This window comes from Balaenoptera ricei, chromosome 11, assembly GCF_028023285.1.
Source record: "Balaenoptera ricei isolate mBalRic1 chromosome 11, mBalRic1.hap2, whole genome shotgun sequence".
Lineage (NCBI taxonomy): Eukaryota > Metazoa > Chordata > Mammalia > Artiodactyla > Balaenopteridae > Balaenoptera > Balaenoptera ricei.
The window spans coordinates 3,027,019-3,037,547 of record NC_082649.1 but is presented as its reverse complement, the minus strand read 5'-3'; positions in this window follow the sequence as shown (position 1 = coordinate 3,037,547).

The following is a 10,529-nucleotide window of genomic DNA, read 5'->3' as shown; positions in this document are numbered from 1 at the left end:
GATCTTGGGGTCCCCAGCCTCCAGAACTAGAAGAAATAAATTTCCATTGTTGGTAAGCCACCCAGTCTATGGTATTCTGCTACAGCAGCCTGAACAGACTGATGTACCAATTTAGAGTCCCATGGAATGGATATGAGCCTAAACAGCCTCTTCTCTAACACTCCACTATTTCTTCCTTTTTTTTTTTTTAAGATTTTTTTGATGTGCACCGTTTTTAAAGTCTTTATTGCATTTGTTACAATATTGCTTCTGTTTTATATTTTTTGGCCCCCGAGGCATGTGGGATCTTAGCTCCCCGATGAGGGATCAAACCCGCACCCTCTGCCCTGGAAGGTGAAGTCTTAACCCCTGGACCGCCAGGGAAGTCCCAGGACTTCTCAGTTCAAAGGAAGATGGGAGACTCGGTGCCCTGTGTTGCCCAGCAACACCTCTGCTTCCAGTGTTTCAGCATCCTGGAAGCCAATTGTTTTCAGCTTGTCTGCCTGCCTTTATCCTGCTCCTCAGGGATGGCAGGGAGTTCATCTCTTTTGTTTATTTGCGTACTTTCAGGGCCTCGAAGAGTACATAAAAATGGTTAGTTCTTTAAACCATCATAACCATAAAAAGGTCATAACTATAAAACAAGTTACAGTCTATAACTAAGAAAACTAACCCCCCAAATTATAGTCTATTTTAATTTTATAGTAATATTAAGAATACATTACAATTGCTAATTTTAAAGAGGTTTGCCGATTAAGAACTCTTTTGTTGTAACTTTTGTTCCATAATGTTTGACAAATGAGGTTTTTTAAATAGCCAGCGGTTTCTGGATTTTGATTACTTGTATAAAAATGATTACCATCCTTATGCAAACTGGTGGTCACAGAGTTTCTCCCCAGGGATCTCCACTCGTGTGTTTACCAGCACATTGAACATACCAGAAGTTGTCAAGCTCTGTTGTCTCAAACTCAGTTTAAATTTGGCTGTCGATTTGAAATTTAGAGACAGAACTTTTCATCAGATTACTCTCAGTGCTGTAATCCATACTTTAAACAAACTGGATCTAGTATATCTTTCTTTGCCTTCAAGCTTTCCAAAGGGGAAAAGTACATGGAAAAGCCATTAACCGTTACAGATGGCCACTTCAGTTATGATGGTTATATCTTTGTATTCTAAAACATCTGTTTATTTTATATTTGTAAGGTGGTAAAATCAGTTGATTCAACCAGCTCTCTCAAGAACAGGAAGTAATAAAATAAGAAGAAAAGATTCTTTTCCTCTGATTATTTTTGTGTTCTTTGTGGCTCATGGAATAGATCTGTTGCCTTCCTTTGCATCTGCCACGTATGCTGGGAAGGAAGGAAAAAGTAGGGGGTGGGGGGGGGCGGGGGGGGGGCGGGGGGGCGGGGGAGGGAGAGAGAGGGAGGGAGAAATGAACTCTCCATTTTCTGCACTTTTCTGAGCAGCTTCTTTGTTTTTATTTGTGTAATTGAGTCTCAGCGCTGCCACCAGCCCCATCCCATTACAAGGAAGTCCTGAAACAGATTTGAAGCTCATCTCCAAAGGCATTGACTATAAGTAGTTACTTATTTCCTTTTGCTTTTCAAAAATATGAGTCAGCATTGGATAAGTAGGAAAACTACCTTCTTTTCATTGGAAAGAGAAGATCTGTGTGGTCAGGATGAATTTCTTCACAGGGGAAAAGGTCTGAATTAATAATAGTGGTTACTGTGTCCTAGGCACTGTTCAAAGTGACTTATGTACATTTAGTCCTCAAAACAGTCTATGAAGTGAGCATTATTATTGCCCTCATTTTATAGTTGAGAGCCGACTGCCCATGGCCACATGGTTGGTGAATAGCAGAGCTGCAGGTTTCATGCTCTGATCCAATGTGCTCTTATCAAAGGCACCAACTAACGTTAGTACACAAAATATAGATCATGAGGTAGCCTCAGAGCTTCCCAGATGTCAAAGAAAAAAGGAAGCCAGGCTATTTGCAAGACTTCCGGATATGAGAAAAGCCAAGCAATTGCTCAGGGGAAGCGCAACTTTCCCAAGCAGTGGGACCTGGGAAAGATTTCTTCTTTGGATATTTATGAAATTGATGCCATAGGATGTTGTGAACAAGATTTTTTATAACACTCCTACAGTAATAGTGTGAGGCACTTTTTTTAACATGACAAATCAAGGAGGAACCACTATCTTATGATTCTGGTGTGTGACCCTTCAGTCGTGTGGCATGATCCGAGGATGTATTACACACTGATTAGGTGAACAGGTGGATCCCACGTCTTCTGAGCAACCCTCCAGAAATGTGTGTTTCGAGGCTAAACTTTTGATAAACATAGAATAGCAAAGAATTTGATTTTATCCTTTCCTTCAGGAACCTAGAGTGGATATATTTTGTTGTCAAGGTACATCCTTGGATTTTAACCAACCCAGCAGAGAGTAGGATTAATATGTTTCCAAGTCTGCCCGACCTCAACACAGAGGATGTGATCTTCTAAGGATCCTTTTTGCTATAAAATCCCATGATTCTATGGAAGTGAAATAAAGCTTCAGGTAAATAGAATTCCAGTTTTCAGATCCTAGAGTCTTAATCAATTGATTTAAGAGTACAGCACTGTATTTCTAATACAGTGTTATGTTTCTAATACCGTGTTATTCCTTTTTTTTAATTGAAGTATAGTTGATTTACAATGTTGTGTTAGTTTCAGGTGTACAGTAAAGTGATTCAGTTATTTATATATATATATATATATATATATATATTCTTTTTCAGATTCTTTTCCATTATAGGTTATCACAAGATATTTTTTAAAATTTATTTATTTATTTATTTATGGCTGTGTTGGATCTTCGTTGCTGCGTGCCGGCTTTCTCTAGTTGCGGTGAGCGGGGGTTACTCTTCGTTGCGGTGCGCTGGCTTCTCACTGCGGTGGCTTCTCTCGTTGCGGAGCACAGGCTCCAGGCGCTTGGGCTTCAGTAGTTGTGGCTCGCGGGCTCTAGAGTGCAGGCTCAGTAGTTGTGGCGCACGGGCTTAGTTGCTCCGTGGCATGTGGGATCTTCCCGGACCAGGGCTCGAACCCGTGTTCCCTGCGTTGGCAGGTGGATTCTTAACCACTGCGCCACCAGGGAAGCCCTATCACAAGATATTGACTATAGTTCCCTGTGCTATACAGTAGGTCCTTGTTGTTTATCTTGTATATAAGACGGTGTCATTCTTGGTAATGGAAAAAGGAAGAAATAGGGAGAACAATTGTGGATTGCAGCTTTCTTTGATTGGATCAGAGCTTCTTCACTCATACATACTCTGTCTTTTTCTTTACCAATCATTATACCTTTCAAAATAGTGTAATTCTATATTCTAAGCATACTATTTTAACTTGTATTTATTTTTATCATAGGACACTTACAAAATAAGAATAAGCATGAAGAAAAAAATCACCCACAGTCCTGCTTGAGTCTATAAATCCTTTTGATCCTGTCTGTCCATCCCCACACACACGTGCCCACTTACATGAAGGGTCAGAACACGTTCACTGTGTGCAGCCTACCTTATTCATGTAGTAAGGTGTCATGGATGTCTCTAGACGTCATGAAATATCGATGTGCGTAGTGGCTGCTGAGGGCAGTGTTACGTAGACTGCTCAGGAATGATGCTCTACTGGTACTTTCCTCACTGCGGGGACAGCCATACTGGTTGTTAAAGTATGAAAAGCCCTCCTTACTGGTGGGTAAGGGGTGCTGCCCTTAGTCCTCAGTGTGCCTTCCCACTGAACCTCTCCAGCAACGAGATGGCAAATGGCTGGCCCATCAGGGGCCTCCTGGGTCCTGCTCTGGTGCTTGGCCAGCCGGATTTCGGAATAGTCAGTGCCCACACCAGTGGTTTTGGGTATTATCCTTGAATGTATCATGATGTACCCTATGGTTGGTAATATTTAATCTGTTTTTAGAAAAGTGTTTTTCCCTTAAATATATATTTTTAAAGTCTTCTGGCAGATTTCATTGAAATGTTATGATATCTTGAGGAATCCATGGGTTTTCATGGGAGATTGGTCTCTAAAGTTATCACAATTATTATTATTACAATTAATGTAATAATATATAACTGATTGGAACAGTGGTTTGGGCATATAAAAATCCAATTTACACACAGAGTATACCTGAGCCTAGACTCTATTTCCTTCTCTGTAGAGCAGAAACCACGACATTTGAGTGGAATTCATTGTTTTTATGTTACTTTAAATTCACACATTCAAAGCATTTCTCTTTCGAGTATGATTTTTTTTACTGTGATAATATATTACACTTCAGCGTCCTCCAATACTGTTCTAGCTTATTCTTCTTTATTTTCTTTCCTCACTTATCCATTCTTAACACACTCATACATATTTTTTTCAGGTATCTTTTATATTTTCCCAGTCTTGATTAGAATTTCACATTTCATATTATTTGGTTAATTTTTTATAATCTGACCTCTGCATTTGTCCTCATGCTGATAACAGTAAGTTACCAGCTTTTATCTGTTTTAAATAAGCAACTTTGTTATCAGGCTTATTTGAAAAAAGAAAGAAACTTGCAAATTTTTATTTACCCAAATCTTCAGAATGTGTTTTTGATTTTTTTGTTTGTTTTTTAAGCCATTTATGAAATGGCTATAACTTTTTATGGCAAATTTCCAAGTTGTCTCCTTTTGGCCCTAGGAGGAGAATTTTTCTTTAATTCTCAGATGATGAGATCTGTTTGAGGTCAGCCCACACCTGCTCCTGCAATGACATTCTTTTCCTTGATTAATTAATTTAGGTAAGGGGAAGGCAAGTGCCTGCCCATTGGGCTTACCGTGAAAGATGTTGCAAGATTTTGTCTTGTCTTCATCTCCATTTCTGTCACCCTCATCTAAGCCACTGAAGTGTCTCACCTGGTCTCTCTGCTTCTATTCCTTCTTCCCTGAAGCAGCAGAGTGATGTTTCAGAACATTAATCAGAGCAAAAATCCATCAGTGTTTTCTCCTTGTGCATCAGATAAAATTCATACTGCTCACTATGGTCTGTAAGCCCCTGTGTGTTTGGCCCTCCCTGAAGTTCCTCTTGAGCTCTTTAAGCTCCAGGCACACCTTCTTTTCCTCTATTTTAACTCTCTGAGCTTTTTCCGGGTGTCGTTCCTCTGCTGAGACCTCTTTTCCTCTTCGTCTGGACGTGTTCACTCTTCCTGGCTTCTCAGTCTTGGCCGAAAGGTCATGTTTTCAATATTTCTCAGTCTCAAGTAGCCTCTCACCCTAACTCACCACTTTTATTTCCTTCTCACGACTTAAGACTATACGCAATTGTCCCTTCTACTTTATTCAATAATTGTTCACTAAGTGAGATGTAAGTTCTATAGGATTCGGGACCCTGTCTGTTTTGTTGGCAGTTGTTTGCCTAGCACGGACAGTGTTTACCGTTTGATATACATATGACAAATATGTGTTGATATTCCATACTCTAGCCTCTTTGGCAAAAGAGGGTTTATTATCTTTATATGAATTTGTCCAAGGTTTAGTTGTTTCCAGTTAAGTTTATACCAAGAGGGATCCATGTGCCCTCAAGTACTACCTCATTTCAACCAGTACATGAGGAATATCCAGCCTTACTTTAGGATTTAAATGCCACACCACAATTATCTATAGAAAGTGGCTGAATCTAGCTACTGAATAATAGTCCTTCTTAGGAAAAAATTTTAGACACGTACTTTATTTCTGTAGTTGCTGACAAGTGTTTTATTTTACAGAATAAAAGGCATCTTGCCTGGGGTAAAAGCAAAGGGCCCCGTCTTTGTAGGACTTTCCTTTCTGTTGTGGAAAGGATTGTTTTAGTTTTTCTGTGTCATGGTAATGTTGAATTCTCTGTGGGAAGGCTAGGGCTTTTGGTTTCCTTGATGTTCCTAGGCTTTGGGCTTTTGTCTAAGATTTGTGTTTTAGGATGGAACATTTCCATGGTTACACCCGTTCCTTTACCATCATTGAAAAAAAACGATGACAAGTAGAGTGATCTGATTCCCGGATTACTACACAGATGTCTTTTGTATCTGCCTACATATGAAGCTCTTGGGCAACTTCCACTTCCGTGCATTAATTTCCTTGAATGCATTTTTTAAATGAAGCGTGTTTTAAGATTAGGAATAAATGGCTTGGATTGGCAAATTAAACAAGGATGGCCTATGTTATGTTAATGGTCTAAACTCAATGTAAAATGAATTGAAAGGTAAGTATATGAAGGGAGAGGTTGTTTCAGAGGCAAAACTGAAGATCAGTGCCAGGCAGTATGACACACGTGTGAAGAATCAATACTGCATTCAGAAAGACTTTGTGTTCAGAAATAGTGTTCAGTTTTTTAAATATAATGTTTCGTGTCAAAATACTATAATAAACCTATGCACTTTCACTGACATGGAGCAGTAAACCTCACTTTTCCTCAGAACAATCTGTATGCTTGTTGTTATTCCGCTCAAGCCTCGTCCAGATGCACACAGTCCAGCACTTTTCCGAGCATTGAAAGCGTTTGTTTGCACAGATGCGTTTGAATCTACACTCATGAGATAATTTCAAGTGAGATGAGGGAGCAAGAGAAAGACCTTCTCAGAATTAATGCAAAATCTAAACTGTGGAAAAGTAGTGCAGCTTTTTTTAATGTTAACGCAGTGGTTAACTTATACTGTATTTCTCAATGAATAGATGAGAAATTTAATTTGAATATTAACTGTTGTGTGCAGACAGCTTGGCTGGTGATTCATTATGAAGCATTGAGTGACTTTTACCATCTGGTGTCGCCCCCATTTTGCCTGAGCCTTGGAGCCTATCTTTCCCTCCTGAGAGACTTCCTCTTATACTTTGGTGTCTACTCTCCTCCCATGACCTCTTTCAATTATAAATTATTACTACTATATAATTATTATTAATTTATAAATGCTTGTGGTTTAAACATAAACATAACACTAAAAGGGAAAACTCTATAGTCTTAACCTCTGGAGATATTTTATGAGTATATTAACATATATGTTATAATTCCTTTTTTTCTTACTAAATGGGGATCATGCTATATAAATTATTGTATAATTTTTTGTATACATCTTGAATTTACAGTGCTAGTATTTATAGATATTCTTCATTATTTGTAGTTTCGGTTTTATTTGTAGTTGTTTTTGTAGATAACATATGTTTTGCTTCCTTGAATAAGTGTTTCAGTCACTAAATTCCTGGAAGTGGGACTGTGGGGGCAAACAGGTGTGAATATTTAAATTCAATAAACGCCAACAAATTATCTTAAAAAGTACACCAATTTATACTCCCCATAAAATGTAAGAGAGTGATTATTATTTTTTTTTACTACATTCTTACTAGCTCAGGACATTATCTTTTTTAAAAAAAAAAAATCTTTGCTAGTCTGATACGTACTGATGGGGTTCAGGACATACTACCCCATGGTATGACATCTTGGCATATTGCATATTTTAAGCTGAAGGAGTTTGAGAAAATGACAGACCTTTTGTCCCAACACCTTTTTTTTTTTTTTTTAAAGGTAATTCAGGTTTTTTTTTTTTTTAATACATGTATCCACTTATTTATTTATTTATTTATGGCTGTGTTGGGTCTTCGTTTCTGTGCGAGGGCTCTCTCTAGTTGCGGCAAGCGGGGGCCACTCTTCATCGCGGCACGTGGGCCTCTCACCATCGCGGCCTCTCTCGTTGCGGAGCACAGGCTCCAGACGCGCAGGCTCAGTAATTGTGGCTCACGGGCCTAGTTGCTCCACGGCATGTGGGATCTTCCCAGACCAGGGCTCGAACCCGTGTCCCCTGCATTGGCAGGCAGATTCTGAACCACTGCGCCACCAAGGAAGCCCCCCCAACACCTTTTTAAAAAAATTTTTGTATTGAAGTCTAGTTGATTTACAATGTTGTGTTAATTTTTGCTGTACAGCAAAGTGACTCAGTTATACATATATATATTTTTTTCATATTCTTTTCCGTTATGGTTTCTCACAGGATATTGAATATAGTTAATCACTGTGCTATACAGTAGGACCTTGTTGTTTATCCGTTCTATATAGAATAGTTTCAATCTGCTAACCCCAAACTCCCAGTCCTTCCCTCTCCCCGCCCTCCCCCTTGGCAACCACAAGGCTGTTCTCTATGTCTGTGAGTCTGTTTCTGTTTCATAGATACGTTCATTTGTGTCCTATTTTAGATTCCACATATAAGTGATATCAAATGGTATTTGTCTTTCTCTTTCCCAGCACCTTTATTGACTAATCTTTCCCCCATGATTTGAGGTTCACTTTTATCATAGACAACATGGCCTATACATTTGAGTCTGTATCTGGACTCTCTCTTCTGGTATAAAGAAGTGCAGTCGACTTTTGTATGAAAATTTTACACCTGTCCACCTCATTAAACTATCTTACTATTTCTAACACTGTGTCTGTTGATTCTTTGTGATTTTCTTTTGAAATTAATCATGTCATTCTGTAAGATAATCTTCAATCCTTTTCAATCTTCCTAATCCTTTTGATTCAATTTATCTTTCTTATGAGCCATTAGGTCCTTCAAGTCAATGTTGTTTACTTTTTAATTTTTTTAAAAAAAATTTAAAAACATACACACAAAATAACTAAATATAAAAACACCCAAAACCAAAAAAATCCTCTTCTGTGTTTTAACCCTAAGGCTAAAGTAGCTGAAAACTAAACTCAAAATTTGAAATTTAAGGTTGCTGAATTACTCTATCAGTGAAAGTCACCGTTCATGTAAGTAAAAGTTAGAACACAGAATTAGAGAAAATCAAGACTCCGTGAATTTGAACGGGGATGCTTGAGAGGGTTCAGAGAACTCCATGGAGAACTCATACAGCTGACTAACAATAACAACAAACATTTGATTAAAAGATGGGCAGAGGAACTAAATAGACGTTTTTGCAAAGAACAAGTTTCACTTCATCTGAATCAATCAGCGAAGGAAAACACGGCTTCTTTTCATAAAGACACCAGGGATAAATTTATTGGCTAAAGGAATGCATCGTTCAGCTTCTCACTTGCAGACTGTCTCCAGGTTAGATTACTGGCACATTAGGGATAATTACCAGTATATAACATGTTCTAATTTTTATGTGTTAATGTTCCAGCTGGCAGGTAATAATCCCTTGATGAAGTTGTTAAATAATGTCAGGTTCTAAGCTGGATGCAACTAAAACATGTTTGCTTCATGACTAACTTCTACATCCATGGACATTGTCCAGTGAGCGAGCGACAGGGCCCTTCTTTCGTGCTCCTGCTTCCTCTTTTCCAGTTCATCTATCCTGTTGTTTTGTTCTCGTATAGCCTACTTCTTTTACGCTCAGGAAAGAATCTCTACGCAGGGCTGAACCCAACAAAGCATGGCACCAGCAGGGCTGGCACAAAATCAAGGGGAAGTTTGTAAAAGAGAGCTGCCTGGATTAACTGTTCAGTGCTTTCCTCAGTGACCACACTTGGGTTGTACAGAGTGGGGTGACCCTGCTGACCTATGTGCCTCGTCCACTCGCGGGCAATTTCCTTACTGTATAAGCTGAATGACGCACCTAACATCATGCTGGCTTTACTTTAGAACCAAAAGATGAGGGACATATGCCCTTTAAAATTATTTGTATTCACATTTTCTAAAACTATCAGTCTACTTTTTAAATGAATATAATAATGTTTATATACCTGGAAGGAATCTTTTGCCTCAGGAAGACATTGGCCAACATATTAATACTAAAAAAATGCCGACTGAAAATTAACTTTTTAAAAAAAATTCTGAAATTTCTGAAACATTTAGTGCTTCTTTTTTAAGAATTGCCTTCAGAACTTTAAGCATATTTTTACAAATATTGTCAATGGTGATAGATCTTCATCCACCAATATTGGATTTGATTATTGCAAATAGTCAAAAAGTCATTCAGAGTTAACTCTGATGTATAATGCAAGTGATTAAGCTAGGTAATGCCAACTTTTTATTTTTAAGAAAGAGATGTGGCTATAACATAAGTGACTAGATTTTGGTTTGTGGTGGATAAATTCACTTGTAATCTGCTCCGGCAGATTACTTTACATAAAAGCATTGTCATCATAAAGATTATTGAACAATGAATGTAATATGTTCTGCTGTTGTGTGTGTTTATAAATTTTTTGAAAATTTCTTTACCTTACTGACCCCTTTCGTAGATAGTGTGTAGCAAATATAATATTTATTATTATTATTATTTTATTATCAGCAGTAGGATTTACTTAGGAACATTGTCTTTTTCCCAGGAATGCTGATTCTAAATTAAATTATGTAAACTTCAAGCAACATGATACTGAACATTAGAATAGTGAGAGGCGAAGGATGTAAATATAAACAAATTTTAAAATTCTTATATTTTAGTCAAATTATAGAGAAATAATCATTTTAAAATAACATAAAAGAAAAATGGGACTTCCCTGGTGGCGCAGTGGTTAAGAATCCGCCTGCCAATGCAGGGGACACGGGTTCGAACCCTGATCGGGAAGATGCCACAT